Consider the following 18,712-nt stretch of genomic DNA (forward strand, 5'->3'; position numbering starts at 1 on the left):
GGGATTCTTGCCCATTCTTCAAGGCAAAACTGCTCCAGCTCCTTCAAGTTGGATGGGTTCCGCTGGTGTATAGCAATCTTTAAGTCATACCACAGATTCTCAATTGGATTGAGGTCTGGGCTTTGACTAGGCCATTCCAAGACATTTAAATGTTTCCCCTTAAACCACTAGAGTGTTGCTTTAGCAGTATGCTTAGGGTCATTGTCCTGCTGGAAGGTGAACCTCCGTCCCAGTCTCAAATATCTCAGTTTTCCCTCAAGAATTTCCCTGTATTTAGCGCCATCCACCATACCTTCAATTCTGACAAGTTTCCCAGTCCCTGCCGATGAGAGGTGTTGGGTTTGCGCCAGACATAGCGTGTTCCTTGATGGCCAAAAAGCTCTCATCTGACCAGAGTACCTTCTTCCATATGTTTGGAGAGTCTCCCACATGCCTTTTGCAAACACCAAATTCACTCACCTCGTATTGGACGAATAATTTTTCTTCAACGAGGCGGCCGCGAAGGATATCCTACAGACATCCGACAAGGCCCAAATCCCTGTCATTCGCATGAGGAAGAGACAGAGATATCGTGGACGTAGGTCGGGGTGCCTTGTAAGGATCCGACGGCGAGCGAGTAAAGTGCCGCTCCCATCAATCCTATTAGCCAATCTCCAATAAATTGGATGACCTAAGATTACGGTTATCCTACCAACGGGACATTAAAAACTGTAATATCTTATGTTTCACCGAGTCGTGGCTGAACGATGACATGGATAACATACAGCTAGCGGGCTATACGCTACATTGGCAGGATAGAACGGCTGACTCCGGTAAGACAAGGGGTGGCGGTCTGTGTATATTTGTAAACAACAGCTGGTGCACAAAATGAAATACTAAGGATCTCGAGGTTTTGCTCGCCTGAGGTAGAGTATCTTATGATAAGCTGTAGACCATACTATTTACCAAGAGAGTTTTCATCTATATTTTTCATAGCTGTCTATTTACCACCACAAACCAATGCTGGCATTAAGATTGCACTGAATGAGCTGTATAAGGCCATAAGTCAACAGGAAAACGCACATCCAGAGGCAGCGCTCCTAGTGGCCGGGGACTTTAATGCAGGGAAACTTAAATCCGTTCTACCTAATTTCTACCAGCATGTTAAATGTGCAACCAGAGGGAAAAAAAACTCTAGACCACCTTTACTCCACACACAGAGACGCATACAAAGCTCTCCCTCGCCCTCCATTTGGCAAATCTGACCATAACTCTATCCTCCTGATTCCTGCTTATAAGCAAAAACTAAAGCAGGAAGCACCAGTGACTCGGTTAATAAAAAAGTGGTCAGATGACGCAGATGCTAAGCTACAGGACGGTTTTGCTAGCACAGACTGGAATATGTTCCGGGATTCTTCAGATAGCATTGAGGAGTACACCACATCAGTCACTGGCTTCATTAATAAGTGCATCGATGATGTCGTCGCCACAGTGACCGTATGTACATACCCCAACCAGAAGCCATGGATTACAGGAAACATCCACACTGAGCTAAAGGGTAGAGCTGCCGCTTTCAAGGAGCGGGACTCTAACCCGGACGCTTATAAGAAATCCCACTATGCCCTCCGAACCATCAAACAGGCAAAGAGTCAATACAGGACTAAGATTGAATCGTACTACACCGGCTCTGACGCTCGTCGGATGTGGCAGGGCTTGAAAACTATTACAGACTACAAAGGGAAGCACAGCCGCGAGCTTCCCAGTGACACAAGCCTACCAGAAGAGCTAAACCAATTCTATGCTCGCTTCGAGGCAAGCAACACTGAAGCATGCATGAGAGCACCAGCTGTTCCGGATGACTATGTGATCACGCTCTCCGTAGCCGATGTGAGTAAGACTTTTAAGCAGGTCAACATTCACAAGGCCGCAGGGCCAGACGGATTACCAGGACGTGTACTCCGAGCATGTGCTGACCAACTGGCAAGTGTCTTCACTGACATTTTCAACATGTCCCTGACTGAGTCTGTAATACCAACATGTTTCAAGCAGACCACCATAGTCCCCGTGCCCAAGGACACTAAGATAACCTGCCTAAATGACTACCGACCCGTAGCACTGACGTCTGTAGCCATGAAGTGCTTTGAAAGGCTGGTAATGGCTCACATCAACACCATTATCCCAGAAACCCTAGACCCACTCCAATTTGCATACCGCCCCAACAGGTCCACAGATGATGCAATCTCTATTGCACTCCACACTGCCCTTTCCCACCTGGACAAGAGGAACACCTACGTGAGAATGCTATTCATTGACTACAGCTCAGCATTCAACACCATAGTGCCCTCAAAGCTCATCACTAAGCTAAGGATCCTGGGACTAAACACCTCCCTCTGCAACTGGATCTTGGACTTCCTGACGGGCCGCCCCCAGGTGGTAAGGGTAGGTAACAACACATCTGCCACACTGATCCTCAACACGGGGGCCCCTCAGGGGTGCGTGCTCAGTCCCCTCCTGTACTCCCTGTTCACCCATGACTGCATGGCCAGGCACGACTCCAACACCATCATTAAGTTTGCCGACGACACAACAGTGGTAGGCCTGATCACCGACAATGATGAGACAGCCTATAGGGAGTAGGTCAGAGACCTGGCCGTGTGGTGCCAGGATAACAACCTCTCCCTCAACGTGACCAAGACAAAGGAGATGATTGTGGACTACAGGAAAAAAAAGAGGACTGAGCACGCCCCCATTCTCATCGATGGGGCTGTAGTGGAACAGGTTGAGAGCTTCAAGTTCCTTGGTGTCCACATCACCAACAAACTATCATGGTGCAAACACACCAAGGCAGTCGTGAAGAGGGCACGACAAAGCCTATTCCCCCTCAGGAGACTGAAAAGATTTGGCATGGGTCCTCAGATCCTCAAAAAATTCTACAGCTGCACCATCGAGAGCATCCTGACTGGTTGCATCACTGCCTGGTATGGCAACTGCTTGGCCTCCGACCGCAAGGCACTACAGAGGGTAGTGCGTACGGCCCAGTACATCACTGGGGCCAAGCTTCCTGCCATCCAGGACCTCTATACCAGGCGGTGTCAGAGGAAGGCCCTCAAAATTGTCAAAGACTCCAGCCACCCTAGTCATAGACTGTTCTCTCTGCTACCGCATGGCAAGCGGTACCGGAGTGCCAAGTCTAGGTCCAAAAGACTTCTCAACAGCTTCTACCCCCAAGCCATAAGACTCCTGAACAGCTAATCATGGCTACCCGGACTATTTGCACTGCCCCCCCCACCCCATCTTTTTACGCTGCTGCTACTCTGTTAATTATTCATGCATAGTCACTTTAACTCTACCCACATGTACGTATTACTTCAACTACCTCAACTAGCCGGTGCCCCCGCACATTGACTCTGCACCGGTACCCCCCTGTATATATAGCCTCCCTACTGTTATTTTATTTTACTTCTGCTCTTTTTTTTCTCAACACTTTTTTGTTGTTATTTTATTTTACTTTTTTATTAAAAATAAATGCACTGTTGGTTTAGGGCTGTAAGTAAGCATTTCACTGTAATGTCTGCACCTGTTGTATTCGGCGCATGTGGCCAATAAAATTAGATTTGATTTGATTTGCTTATTTTTTTCTTTAAGCAATGGCTTTTTTCTGGCCACTCTTCCGTAAAGCCCAGCTCTGTGGAGTGTGCGGCTTAAGTGGTCCTATGGACAGATACTCAAATCTCCGTTGTGGAGCTTTTCAGCTCCTTCAGGGTTATCTTTGGTGTCTTTGTTGCCTCTCTGATTAATGCCCTCCTTGCCTGGTCCGTGAGTTTTGGTGGGCGGCCCTCTCTTGACAGGTTTGTTGTGGTGACATATTCTTTCCCATTTTTTTATAATGGATTTAATGGTGCTCTGTGGGATGTTCAATGTTTCAGATATTTTTTTATAACCCAACCCTGATCTGTACTTCTCCACAACTTTGTCCCTGACCTGTTTGGAGCGCTCCTTGGTCTTCATGGTGCCGCTTGCTTGGTGGTGCCCCTTGCTTTGTGGTGTTGCAGACTCCGGGTGTCACAGTGGCTGATGTGGATGTGGTGGAGGAGTCACACGCAGGACACAGAAGCTAAGTCCAATCGACTTTACTGAACACGAACAAATAAATCCAAACTCTGGCCTCAACAAAAATAGGAGGCGGACTATGCGCAACAATGCGCAATACACAAGTAATCCAAGGCGCACGAAAACAGTACAGTGCGACGACAGGAAATACAACATACAAAAGACGAGCCGCACCTGATGACAGGCGAACAATAACACACAACACACGACTAACAAAATGAGAAACTTATAGTGGACATAATCAACCCAAATGGAAACAGGTGTACAATAAAGACAAAACCAAACGAACATCGATAACATACAACGGTGGCAGCTAGTACTCCGGGGACGACGACCGCCGAAGCCTGCCCGAGCAAGGAGGAGGAGCAGCCTCGGCCAAAACCGTGACAGTACCCCCCCCCTTGACGGACCGTACCAGCCGTGCGCCGACCCCGGCCTCGGGGACGACCAGGAGGATGCGGAGCAGGGCGCGTGGGTTGACCACGGTGGAACTCTGTCAGGAGAGACGGGTCTAGGATGTCCCTCCACGGCACCCAGCACCGTTCCTCCGGGCCGTACCCCTCCCACTCCACGAGATATTGGAGACCCCCCATCCGACGTCTCGAATCCAAGATGGACCGAACTGTGTACGCCGGAGCCCCCTCGATGTCCAGTGGGGGCGGAGGAGTCTCTCTGATCTCATCGTCCTGGAGTGGACCAGCTACCACTGGCCTGAGAAGAGACACATGGAACGAGGGGTTAATACGATAATCACTAGGCAGTTGTAACCTGTAACACACCTCGTTCAATCTTCTCAGGACTTTAAAAGGCCCCACAAACGGCCGACCCAGTTTCCGGCAGGGCAGGCGGAGGGGTAGGTTTCTGGTAGAGAGCCAGACTCGATCACCAGGTGCGTACACCGGCCCCTCACTGCGGTGGAGATCGGCGCTCGCTTTCTGACGACGGATGGCCTGCTGCAGGTGGACGTGTGCAGCGTTCTACGTCTCCTCCGAGCGCCGCACCCACTCATCCACCGCAGGAGCCTCGATCTGGCTCTGCTGCCACGGTGCCAGAACCGGCTGGTAACCTAACACACATTGGAAAGGGGTTAGATTGGTTGAGGAGTGGCGGAGAGAGTTCTGGGCCATCTCTGCCCAGGGAACATACCTCGCCCACTCCTCCGGCCGGCCCTGGCAATATGATCTAAGAAACCTACACACATCCTGGTTCACACGTTCCACCTGCACCTTAGCTCTCCGGGTGGTAACCCGAGGTCAGGCTCACCGAGACCCCCAACCGCTCCATAAACGCTCTCCAGACTCTGGAGGTGAACTGGGGACCTCGATCAGACACTATATTCTTGGGTACCCCGTAGTGCCGAAAAACGTGGGTGAATAGTGCTTCGGCGGTCTGTAGGGCAGTAGGAAGACCCGGCATTGGGAGCAGACGACAGGCCTTAGAGAACCGATCCACAACGACCAGTATAGTAGTATTCCCCTGCGAGGGGGGAAGGTCTGTGACGAAATCCACCGAGAGGTGAGACCATGGTCGTTGTGGAACGGGCAGGGGTTGTAACTTTCCCCTGGGCAGGTGTCTAGGCGCCTTACACTGGGCGCACACCGAGCAGGAGGAGACATAAACCCTCACATCCCTGGCTAACGTTGGCCACCAGTACTTAGCGCTAAGGCAGTGCACAGTCCGGCCAATACCAGGATGTCCAGAGGAGGGTGACGTGTGAGCCCAATATATCAGTCGATCCCGAACCTCGAGCGGAACGTACGTCCGACCCACCGGGCACTGTGGAGGACTAGGGTCGGTACGCAACGCCCGCTCGATTTCAGCATCGACCTCCCACACTCCCGGTGCCACCAGACAAGATTCTGGCAGTATGGGAGTGGGCTTAACGGACCTCTCCTCCGTGTCATACCGCCGAGACAGCGCGTCTGCCTTACCGTTCTGGGACCCAGGGATGTACGTGATCTTAAATACGAACCGGGCTAGAAACATGTTCCACCGCGCCTGGCGAGGGTTCAATCTCCTAGCTGCCCGGATGTACTCCAGGTTACGGTGGTCAGTCAAAATGAGAAAAGGGTGTTGAGCCCCCTCAAGCCAATGCCTCCACACCTTTAGGGCCTGTACCACGGCTAACAGCTCCCTGTCCCCTACGTCATAATTTCGCTCCGCCGGGCTGAGCTTTTTGGAGTAAAAAGCACAGGGGCGGAGTTTAGGTGGCATGCCTGACCGTTGCGAAAGTACGGCCCCAATACCGGCCTCTGACGCGTCAACCTCTACCTGAAATGGTAAAGCGGGATCCGGATGCGCCAGCACCGGAGCCAAAGTAAACAGGTCCTTCAGTCTCCCAAAAGCCCTGTCCGCCTCGGCTGACCACTGCAAACGCACCGGACCCCCCTTCAACAGAGAAGTTATGGGAGCTGCCACCTGTCCAAAACCCCGGATAAACCTCCGGTAGTAATTTGCAAACCCCAAAAACTGCTGCACCTCTTTAACAGTGGTTGGAGTTTGCCAATTACGCACGGCTGACACCCGGTCAACCTCCATCTTCACCCCTGACACAGACAACTGATAACCCAAAAAGGAGACCGACTCCTGGAAAAACAGACATTTCTCTGCCTTGACATACAGGTCGTGCTCCAACAGCCTCCTCAACACTCGGCGCACCAGGGCTACATGCTCGGCTCGGGTAGAAGAGTACACCAGAATGTCATCAATGTACACGACCACACCTTGCCCCTGCATGTCCCGGAAGATCTCATCCACGAAGGATTGGAAGACTGAAGGAGCATTCATCAACCCGTATGGCATGACGAGATACTCGTAATGACCCGAGGTGGTACTAAATGCTGTCTTCCATTCATCGCCCTCCCTAATGCGCACCAAGTTATATGCGCCCCTGAGATCCAGTTTCGTGAAGAAACGCGCTCCGTGCAATGATTCCGTCATAGTCGCAATCAGCAATCAGAGGGAGTGGATAAGAAAAGGTGTATACAGTGAGGGAAAAAAGTATTTGATCCCCTGCTGATTTTGTACGTTTGCCCACTGACAAAGACATGATTACATTTTACATTTACGTCATTTAGCAGACACTCCTATCCAGAGCGACTTACAAATTGGTGCATTCACCTTATAGCCAGTGGGATAACCACTTTACAATGTTTTATTTTTTTTATTTTTTTGGGGGGTGGGGTAAGGGGGGTTAGAAGGATTACTTTGTCCTATCCCAGGTATTCCTTAAAGAGGTGGGGTTTCAAATGTCTCCGGAAGGTGGTGAGTGACTCCGCTGTCCTGGCGTCGTGAGGGAGCTTATTCCACCATTGGGGTGCCAGAGCAGCGAACAGTTTTGACTGGGTTGAGCGGGAACTGTGCTTCCGCAGAGGTAGGGGAGCCAGCAGGCCAGAGGTGGATGAACGCAATGCCCTCGTTTGGGTGTAGGGACTGATCAGAGCCTGAAGGTACGGAGGTGCCGTTCCCCTCACAGCTCCGTAGGCAAGCACCATGGTCTTGTAGCAGATGCGAGCTTCAACTGGAAGCCAGTGGAGTGTGCGGAGGAGCGGGGTGATCAGTCTATAATTTTAATGGTAGGTTTATTTGAACAGTGAGAGACAGAATAACAACAAAAAAACAACAGAAAAACGCATGTCAAAAATGTTATAAATTGATTTGCATTTTAATTAGCGAAATAAGTATTTGACCCCTCTGCAAAAAATGACTTAGTACTTGGTGGCAAAACCCTTGTTGGCAATCACAGAGGTCAGACGTTTCTTGTAGTTGGCCACCAGGTTTGCACACATCTCAGGAGGGATTTTGTCCCACTCCACTTTGCAGATCTTCTCCAAGTCATTAAGGTTTCGAGGCTGACGTTTGGCAACTCGAACCTTCAGCTCCCTCCACAGATTTTCTATGGGATTAAGGTCTGGAGACTGGCTAGGCCACTCCAGGACCTTAATGTGCTTCTTCTTGAGCCACTCCTTTGTTGCCTTGGCCGTGTGTTTTGGGTCATTGTCATGCTGGAATACCCATCCACGACCCATTTTCAATGCCCTGGCTGAGGGAAGGAGGTTCTCACCCAAGATTTGACAGTACATGGCCCCGTCCATCGTCCCTTTGATGCGGTGAAGTTGTCCTGTCCCCTTAGCAGAAAAACACCCCCAAAGCATAATGTTTCCACCTCCATGTTTGACGGTGGGGATGGTGTTCTTGGGGTCATAGGCAACATTCCTCCTCTTCCAAACACGGCGAGTTAAGTTGAAGCCAAAGAGCTCCATTTTGGTCTCATCTGACCACAACACTTTCACCCAGTTCTCCTCTGAATCATTCAGATGTTAATTGGCAAACTTCAGACGGCCCTGTATATGTGCTTTCTTGAGCAGGGGGACCTTGCGGGCGCTGCAGGATTTCAGTCCTTCACGGCGTAATGTGTTACCAATTGTTTTCTTGGTGACTATCGTCCCAGCTGCCTTGAGATCATTGACAAGATCCTCCCGTGTAGTTCTGGGCTTTTGTGTTTCTTCCATTTGCGAATAATCGCACCAACTGTTGTCACCTTCTCACCAAGCTGCTTGGCGATGGTCTTGTAGCCCATTCCAGCCTTGTGTAGGTCTACAATCTTGTCCCTGACATCCTTGGAGAGCTCTTTGGTCTTGGCCATGGTGGAGAGTTTGGAATCTGATTGATTGATTGCTTCTGTGGACAGGTGTCTTTTATACCGGTAACAAGCTGAGATTAGGAGCACTCCCTTTAAGAGTGTGCTCCTAATCTCAGCTCGATACCTGTGTAAAAGACACCTGGGAGCCAGAAATCTTTCTGATTGAGAGGGGGTCAAATACTTATTTCCCTCATTAAAATGCAAATCAATTTATAACATTTTTGACATACGTTTTTTTGGATTTTTTTGTTGTTATTCTGTCTCTCACTGTTCAAATAAACCTACCATTAAAATTAAAGACTGATCATTTCTTTGTCAGTGGGAAAACGTACAAAATCAGCAGGGGATCAAATACTTTTTTCCCTCACTGTATATACTGAGATCATGTGAAACTTAGATTACACACAGGTGGACTTTATTTAACTAATTATGTGACTTCTGAAGGTAATTGGTTGCACCAGATCTTATTTAGGGGCTTCATAGCAAAGGGGGTGAATACGTATGCACGCACCAATTTGCCGTTATTTTTTTTTTGGAATTATTTGAAACAAGTAATTTTTTTCATTTCACTTCACCAATTTTGACTATTTTGTGTATGTCCATTACATGGAATCCAAATAAAAATCCATGTAAATTACAGGTTGAAATATAACAAAATAGGAAAAACGCCAAGGGGGATGAATACTTTTCCAATGTACTGTACCAGAAAGGGTTTTAAATAATAAAACAATTATACCAACAGGGGGGGTAGACCTCTGCAATAAATATGTATATTTTGTCCTATGGACACTTTTATAACCAAGAGCTCACATATTTTTGGGACAGAGTTGCTAAGAGAGTATAATACCATAACAGAAGATCTTACATAAATAGCCACCCTTCCCTTTTTTTTTTTGTCTATCACCTCTAAAATGTTGTAGTCTGCAATGGCAGCGTCCTTATCCATAATTGAACTATTCAGCCAGGTCTCTGAGATAACCAGAATGTCTGGGCTAGTGTCACGCACCCAGACATCCAGAATGTCCAGTTTAGACATCAGGCTTCGCACATTTGTGACCGACCACCTGGATTCGCTACTATGTAGCAAAATTTGAAACAGTGCTTTTTACATTGGATAAAAGTAGAGACTAGAAAATTGTATATCATACATGACAGTTGAGGAACAATGGGAAAGTAATTCTGCTTTGAAAGTTAATAAACTTGTAACCCCACTTTTGAGAAAATGGCCCTTGAAGGTTTTGGTACACCTACTGGAGAACTCTTCTTTGTCTACATCCATTCGGCATCGTTCACACCCTCTTAAGCCTTAGCGCGAACCATCTTTTTAAGGATTCACATGTGAGGCTATGTGCTAAACAACCAAAGATTTTAAGACTAAAGGATGGTTTATACTAAGTCTATCGACATGTCTGTAGACAGTTGTTGTTGTCATCCGACATCAAACTTGTCGTCGTTATGAAAAAGTATAAACACAAAAACGACAGGCTGCATGGTGGTCCAAAATAGAATAACTGGTGTGCTAATTACAGAAAATAGCTTATGGTTGTGAGTGTGATGAAATAAAAGCAGGCCATTCTACCTGAATTTTTTTTTACTTGGACACTGTCTCGTTGGCCTAACGTTATATCCTAATTTGACTTTGGTGCAGGTCATGTTGTTCTTTGCATTACCGTCTCTGATAAACACACACTATATCAAATTAAATCAAAGTGTTTTTGTCACATGCACAGGATACAGAAGGTGTAAACCGTACAGTGAAATGGTTACTTGCATAGTGGAGTCTTTTGTTTAGAGATGTAGCTATCTATCTAGCTAAACAATGAACCATAATCCCAACTCATAACATTACTACCATGCATGAATCTACAGGTAACTACATTTAACCAACTAGCTAGGTTCAATGTTAGCTAGCTAGCTAACATTAGGCTATAACTAGCAATGCAAATCACTTTATGAGATACAAATAATATTGCTGCATAGATCATACATGTAACGTTAGCTAGCGAGCGAGCCAGCTAACATTAGCTAGCTAGCTAGCTAACAGTACGCTTTAACTTGCAATGAAAACAACTTTCTGACAAAATTAGAAACATATAACATCTTAAAATTTAGCTAGCTAGACTCTGTTACCCGTATACATAGATGAACGCTTCTCCCTCTCTGTCACGGATGCCATGGTTGCCCTTAGTTTGAAGATGTAATCCGGAGACAGGTGTTTTATACAACAGCCTTCTGCGTGTTCTCTTTTCGACTCCATCAGCATATTTGCAATCAAACACCAGAATTTTCGCCATCTCCTTAGCTATCCTACTCTGCTTCTACCGGGCATTCCACTGATTTCAAAACTCGGTCAACTTCTTCGTTACAGTTTTTTGTGATATCTTTAAAAAAAAGCAGAGTTAGAATGGATTACTTACACATACTGAGTAGCTCATGTTATAGGCAGAAGCATTCCACATGGCAGACCAATACGAACTCATCTCTCGGCATGTCCAGCTCATCCATTGTCTCATCCAATCATGATTAGTGGGTAGGTCCCTGTCTTTTTCCATGGCTAAACCAAATAGACTCATAATTTAATTTACAGATGGCATACAAGTTTGTTATTAAGGCATATGAAAGTTCACATGTTCCAGAAGGCATTTCTGCCAAAAAAACACATTTTGATAAAGAAATAAATGCTTACGTTCAAATGCCTCTCCTGTGAAGTAGTGACGTGCGGCCTACTCCTAGAGTCACATTTATACAGTGGTGTAAAGTACTTAAGTAAAAATACTTTAAAGTACTAATTAAGTCATTTTTGGGGGTATCTGTACTTTACTTTACTATATTTACTTTACTTTATTTACTATTTTACAACTTTTACTTTTACTTCACTACATTCTTAAATAATAATAATAATAATAATATGCCATTTAGCAGACACTTTTATCCAAAGCGACTTACAGTCATGTGTGCATACATTTTTACGTATGGGTGGTCCCGGGGATCGAACCCACTACCCTGGCGTTACAAGCGCCATCCTCTACCAATTGAGCTACAGAGGACCACAATAATGTACTTTCTACTCCATACATTTTCCCTGACACCCAAAATAAGTTGTTACATTTTGAATGCTTAGCAGGACAGGAAAATGGTCCAATTCACACACTTATCAAGAGAACTGTCACACCCTGGCTCTGGGGACTCTATATGTTGAGCCAGGGTGTGTATATTCTATGTAGTGTATTTCTGTGTTGGCCAGAGTGGTTCCCAATCAGAGGCAACGAGTGTCAGCTGTTGCTGGTTGTCTCTGATTGGGAGCCATATTTATAGAGGCTGTTTTCCCACAAAGATTTCCTGTGGGATCTTGTTTCCGTTTGGTTTGTTCCGTGTCGGTTGTTTTAAACCGTAGGACTGCACGTATCGTTTGTTGTTTTGGTTATTGTTCGTGTTTATCATTCGATTAATAAAGTATGTTCGTTCATCACGCTGCGCCTTGGTCTACTGAATTCAACGATCGTGACAGAAGATCCCACCATACCAGGACCAAGCAGCGTATCCAGGAGCAGGCGGCCTGGACATGGGAGGAAGCGCCGGGAAAGGAGCTGGAGAGGTTGGCGATGGCCCAGGTGGGCAAATCGTGGTCCTGGGAGGACATGCTCGGGGGCAAGGGGCCATGGGCTAAGATTAAGGCCCTGGCTAGAGAGGAGCAACGGTGTCAACAGTGTCGTCGTCGGACGGACGAGAGGCAACCCCAGAAAAATTTTAGCGGGGGGGCACACGGCATGAGCGACTGGGCAGCAGGAGGCTGCCACAGGGCGAAATGGGAGACGAGGAGAGAAGGCCACCGGGTTACGGGAGCCATTGGTGAGAGGAGGGAAGGAAGTTGTAGAGGCACGGCGAGAGGTACTGAGGTGTATTGCCAGTCCGGTCCGGCCCGTTCCTGATCCCCGTTTAAGGCCAGTGGTGTGTGTTCCCAGTACGGTCCGGCCTGTTCCTGTTCCTCGCACCAAGCCTACGGTTCGCGTCGCCAGCCCGGCCCGGCCTGTTCCTGCTCCTCGCACCAAGCCTACGGTGTGCGTCGCCAGCCCGGCCCGGTCTGTTCCTGCCCTTCGCACCAAGCCTACGGTTCGCGTCGCCAGCCCGGCCCGGCCTGTTCCTGCTCCCCGCACCAAGCCTACGGTGCGCGTTGCCAGCCCGGCCCGGCCTGTTCCTGCCCCTCGCACCAAGCCTACGGTGCGAGTCGTCAGCCCGGCCCAGCCTGTTCCTGCTCCCCGCACCAAGCCTACGGTGCGAGTCGTCAGCCCGGCCCGGCCTGTTCCTGCTCCTCGCACCAAGCCTACGGTGCGCGTCGCCAGCCCGGCCCGGCCTGTTCCTGCTCCCCGCACCAAGCCTACGGTGCGAGTCGTCAGCCCGGCCCGGCCTGTTCCTGCTCCTCGCACCAAGCCTACGGTGCGCGTCGCCAGCCCGGCCCGGCCTGTTCCTGCTCCTCGCACCAAGCCTACGGTGTGCGTCGCCAGCCCGGCCCGGCCTGTTCCTGCTCCTCGCACCAAGCCTACGGTGCGAGTCGTCAGCCCGGCCCGGCCTGTTCCTGCTCCCCGCACCAAGCCTACGGTGCGAGTCGTCAGCCCGGCCCGGCCTGTTCCTGCCCCTCGCACCAAGCCTACGGTGCGAGTCGTCAGCCCGGCCCAGCCTGTTCCTGCTCCCCGCACCAAGCCTACGGTGCGAGTCGTCAGCCCGGCCCGGCCTGTTCCTGCTCCTCGCACCAAGCCTACGGTGCGCGTCGCCAGCCCGGCCCGGCCTGTTCCTGCTCCCCGCACCAAGCCTACGGTGCGAGTCGTCAGCCCGGCCCGGCCTGTTCCTGCTCCTCGCACCAAGCCTACGGTGCGCGTCGCCAGCCCGGCCCGGCCTGTTCCTGCTCCTCGCACCAAGCCTACGGTGTGCGTCGCCAGCCCGGCCCGGCCTGTTCCTGCTCCTCGCACCAAGCCTACGGTGCGAGTCGTCAGCCTGGCCCGGCCTGTTCCTGCTCCCCGCACCAAGCCTACGGTGTGAGTCGTCAGCCCGGCCCGGCCTGTTCCTGCTCCTCGCACCAAGCCTACGGTGCGTGTCGCCAGCCCGGCCCGGCCTGTTCCTGCTCCTCGCACCAAGCCTACGGTGCGCGTCGCCAGCCCGGCCCGGCCTGTTCCTGCTCCTCGCACCAAGCCTACGGTGTGCGTCGCCAGCCCGGCCCGGCCTGTTCCTGCTCCTCGCACCAAGCCTACGGTGTGCGTCGCCAGCCCGGCCCGGCCTGTTCCTGCTCCTCGCACCAAGCCTACGGTGCGCGTCGTCAGCCCAGTCCGGCCCGTTCCTGCTCCACGCACCAAGCCAGGGGTGCGCATCGTCAGCCCGGTCCGGCCCGTTCCTGCTCCACGCACCAAGCCAGGGGTGCGCATCGTCAGCCCGGTCCGTTCCTGCTCCACGCACCAAGCCAGGGGTGCGCATCGTCAGCCCGGTACGGCCCGTTGCTGCTCCACGCACCAAGCCAGGGGTGCGCATCGTCAGCCCGGTCCGGCCCGTAGCTGCTCCACGCACCAGGCCAGGGGTGTGCGTCGTCAGTCCGGCACAACCCGTGCCTGGGTCACCGGTGCCTGGTCAGGTACCGGTCAGCTGCTCCACACCGGAGCCTAAGCAATCCGCTTCTACGATGTCCAGTCCAGCTCCAGCCAGCGGGGCCAGACCGGACCAGGGGCGCCACGGGGGGATGGTTGAAGGGTGGTGGTCTAGCCCGGAGCCGGAACCGCCTCCGAGGAGGAATGCCCACCCAGCCCTCCCCTGGTTTTTTTATGTTTAGGCGCGGTCGCAGTCCGCGCCTTTAGGGGGGGGTACTGTCACACCCTGGCTCTGGGGACTCTATATGTTGAGCCAGGGTGTGTATATTCTATGTAGTGTATTTCTGTGTTGGCCAGAGTGGTTCCCAATCAGAGGCAACGAGTGTCAGCTGTTGCTGGTTGTCTCTGATTGGGAGCCATATTTATAGAGGCTGTTTTCCCACAAGAGTTGTGGGATCTTGTTTCCGTTTGGTTTGTTCCGTGTCGGTTGTTTTAAACCGTAGGACTGCACGTATCGTTTGTTGTTTTGGTTATTGTTCGTGTTTATCATTCGATTAATAAAGTATGTTCGTTCATCACGCTGCGCCTTGGTCTACTCAATTCAACGATCGTGACAAGAACATCACTGGTTATTCCTACTTCCTCTTATCTGGCGGACTCACTAAGCACGAATGCTTCGTTTGTAAATTATGTCTGAGTTTTGGAGAATGCCCCTGGCTATCCGTATGTGCCATCTGGTTTGCTTAATATAATGATTTATACTTTTACTTTGATACTTAAGTATATTTGAGCAATTACATTCCCTTTTGATACTTAAGTATATTTAAAACCAAATACTTTTAGACTTTTACTCGAGTAGTATTTTACTGGGTGACTTTCACTTTTACTTGAGTCATTTTCTATTAAGGTATCTTTACTTTGACTCAAGTATGACAATTGGGTACTTTTTCCACCACTGCATTTATATGTAACAGTCCAAGCCCCCTGCGAGATTTGAAAGCAGCAGGAGTATCCATGGTGACACAAGAGTCAATAGAACTGGATGAGCTAGCCACAAAAGGCTTTCTGATTGGATTCAAAGTTTCAGAGCTAATCGTAGAATTCAGGTAAATGTGCACAATATTACTATTGACAATACCCCTATGCTTATGAGTACATGTAGCAAAATGATAGCTTGATATAAAACTAATAATAGCATAGGTGGAGCTAACAATGGGTTCCTTACAGGAGCTAACAGAGCTGTTAATGGAAATTAAATTAACAGGCATAGAATTACTATTTACAATACCCCTATCAACATGGGAAACTGGCGGAACGATATCGCTGCGATTTAATGGAAGTAAATACCTTTGAGGAGCTTGATTTGATCAGTCATTGCCTCAGTGCTGCCTTGTAGTGTTTGGACAGGATCCAGGCACCCAAATGATTAGGGTGGATCCCATCCTCCTTAGAGAGCACCCTCTGCTTCCAAAAGGTTTTAAAGTTGTCTACAAAAGTTACCTCCAAGGAGCTGCAGTAGTCACGTAGCTAGTTGTGAAGTGCAAGTAGCCTGCTAAAACATTCACTACCTTGACCCAGCGAGGGAACAGGGACAAAAATGATAGGCCATTTTTTGGTATCCAGCAGAGACCCAATCAATTCTTCAAAATCCTGTTTCAGCCATTCCAAGCTAACATTCCTAATGCCATTAAATCCTATATGACTATAAAAGCATCAATCTCCGTGTGCTGACGTAGAACAGTGGAGAACAGCCTAGTAATATCCTGTATTCGAGCCCCGGGGTAGCACAGGGTTTTTGCTCCAGAACTGAGACGTTTCTTACCATAGAGCTGCCTAAGACAACGAGGACCTGCGAGAGGTGGAATCTCACACACCTGCAACTCTTGGCACCTGGTTTGAGCCTCCCATAATCAACGAAGCCTCATTCACCATATAAGTCACCGGAAGAAGGCGCAGGTACCTCAGGATCCAATCTCGAACCGGAAGCCCCCAGGGGTGAAGGCGCCAGAACCTCTGGATCCAGGGCGGCGAAGCTGTTTGAAGTCTGTATCCGGTCCGGGCTTCTCACCGCCAAAGAGGCCCCAATTGTCAAAGGCCGCTTCCACGGCAAGTGACTAACATTGGGGGGTGACGTGCCTCCATGGCAGGTTGGCAGGTTGGCAGGTTCAATAATTAATAGATTTACCCAATAAATTACTGTGAGTTTATATATAGAGTGTACGACTCTCTTTATATATTTTTTATAGCTTACAGTCAGCACCTCTACGCAAAATAAACGTCTCTGGGTTTGCGCCAGCTCACGCTTTTTATTAGGGTCAAGAATAGGTACATCCATTAAGTCATCCAGAAGCATTCTACTAATTCCATTTTCCAGGGAAGGGGGAAACCCCTTTGGGGAGGGATCCCTGCAGAGCACCGGCCAGTCGGTTGTGGAGAGACGACACGGCGGCGACACTCCCATCAGGTCAGAGCGGCGTCCAGCTACTGGAGTAGAAGAAAAAGAGAAAGCATTCGGACGTGGATTCCCCAGTAGCTTGTGTAAGTTCACTACTTGTTTGCTAAGAGTAGCCATTTTGCCTCTGTAGTCCTCTGCGAGCAAACAATTGCTACATTTAAAGTCCGGACGGTCCACATAGTCCTGGAATAGAGCAAAAATAAATACAGCTCCTGCAGTGTTGAAACCGTTCATTAGCGACCTCCATTTGAAACTACAGACTAGCTAAGCTAGCTAGGCTAACAGGACTTCTGTGTCTCTCTTCTTGACAGGAGTTTACTAAAAGTGTTCTATAAGCTACAGTGGGTTCGCAAATACATCCCGCACCCCACCTCCTAAAACAAGCACAGCCTGTGAAATGGCAAACACAAGAGCAACACACACTTGAGTCACACACCAGTACGGCAAACAGAGAGAAAGCGGAGGACTTGCTCACTGTATGCTGTAGGAGGGGGTCGCAGTTCCGGAGTGACCCACTAGGTGTCATCCTCCGACAACCTTAGGCACCTCCTTACTCACAGTCTGGACCAATCATTATCCCATTGGTGTCACCTGTGTCTATCTGTATTTATGCCCTCACTTTCCTGTGTTCCCTTGCTCAGTTTTCTCTGCTAGTTTCTCTATGCTCAGCAGTACTAATCAGTGTCTGATTGGAGAAGTATGTACAGGTACTCGAGAAGTTTTCTCCCTGTTACTATTTCGTATTTTTGGCTGTCAGCCTGTTTTTGGAGACTTATTTGCTCCACCTTTCTTTTATCGTGTTAAGTCTGTTGTTTTGTATCCTTGCTTCGGGACCACCAGTAAAGATCCTTGTTTCACCATCTCTGCCTACTGCCTACTGTCTATCCTGCACCGCACATGGGTCACACCTCACACCAACCCTTACACTGTATGGATCCTGGCAGCACATACAATATACGAGCGGGAGATGACCAACTCGCAAGTTGATGCTGTAGAAGCAATCAGTAAATTGAGGGGCAGTGAGCCAAAACACCAGTCAACAAATTCAGGAGAAAGAAGTAGCAGGAGCATTCACTTACCAACGAGCAGCGTGGCGTGAACGAGCAGCATGAACAAGCGTGAACAAGCGTAACTGCGTCAGGGGTTGGCAAGTCTTTGCTGGAGAGGAAAGGAGTTGCACTGAGTGCACCAAAAATTTGGAACACCTTCCTAATATTGAGTTGCATCCCCGTTTGCCCTCAGAACAGCCTCAATTCATTGGGACCTGGACTACAAGGTATCGAAAGCGTTCCACAGGGATGCTATCCCATGTTAACTCCAATCAAAATTAAATAAAATCAAATGTTATTTGCCACATGCGCCAAATACAACCTTACAGTGAAATGCTTACTTACAAGCCCTTAACCAACAACACAGTCATCTCAAGTTGACTGGATGTCCTTTGGGTGGTGTACCATTCTTGATACACACAGGAAACTGTTGAGTGTGAAAAACTCAGCAGCGTTGCAGTTCTTGACACTCAAACTGGTGCACCTGGCACCTACTACCATACCCCGTTCAAAGGCACTTAAATATTTTGTCTTGCGCATTCACCCTGTGAATGGCACACATACACAATCCATGTCTCAACTGTCTTAAGGGTTGCAACTCAATATTAGGAAGGTGTTCCTAATGTGTTGTACACTCAGTGTATACACTATATATAAATGGTGTGTATAGACAATATGGACAGTATATGAATAGAAATGTGTCTACAGCAGTAGTTATATAGGATGAGCAGTAGTTATATAGGACTAGAATACAGTAAATTCATATATTGTGGGTAAAACAGTATGTAAACATTATTAAAGTGACCAGTGTTCAATGACAGCAGTCTCTAAGGTGCAGGGTAGAGTACCGGGTGGTAGCCGGCTAGTGATGACTTTAACAATCTGATGGCGTTTTCAGTCTCTCGGT

At 49.1% G+C, this 18,712-nt stretch overlaps 1 protein-coding gene across 1 annotated transcript in view; it reads left to right on the top strand.

The window, feature by feature from the left end:
• The window catches only part of LOC311102645 (voltage-gated delayed rectifier potassium channel KCNH5-like), a gene marked incomplete at both ends in the record, with an annotated part of 153,578 nt that overhangs the window by 55,486 nt on the left and 79,380 nt on the right, over window positions 1–18,712 (top strand). The window lies entirely within an intron of this gene.

The sequence above is a fragment of the Coregonus lavaretus genome (assembly GCF_964263955.1).
Source record: "Coregonus lavaretus genome assembly, chromosome: 27".
Classification (NCBI taxonomy): Eukaryota; Metazoa; Chordata; class Actinopteri; order Salmoniformes; family Salmonidae; genus Coregonus; species Coregonus lavaretus.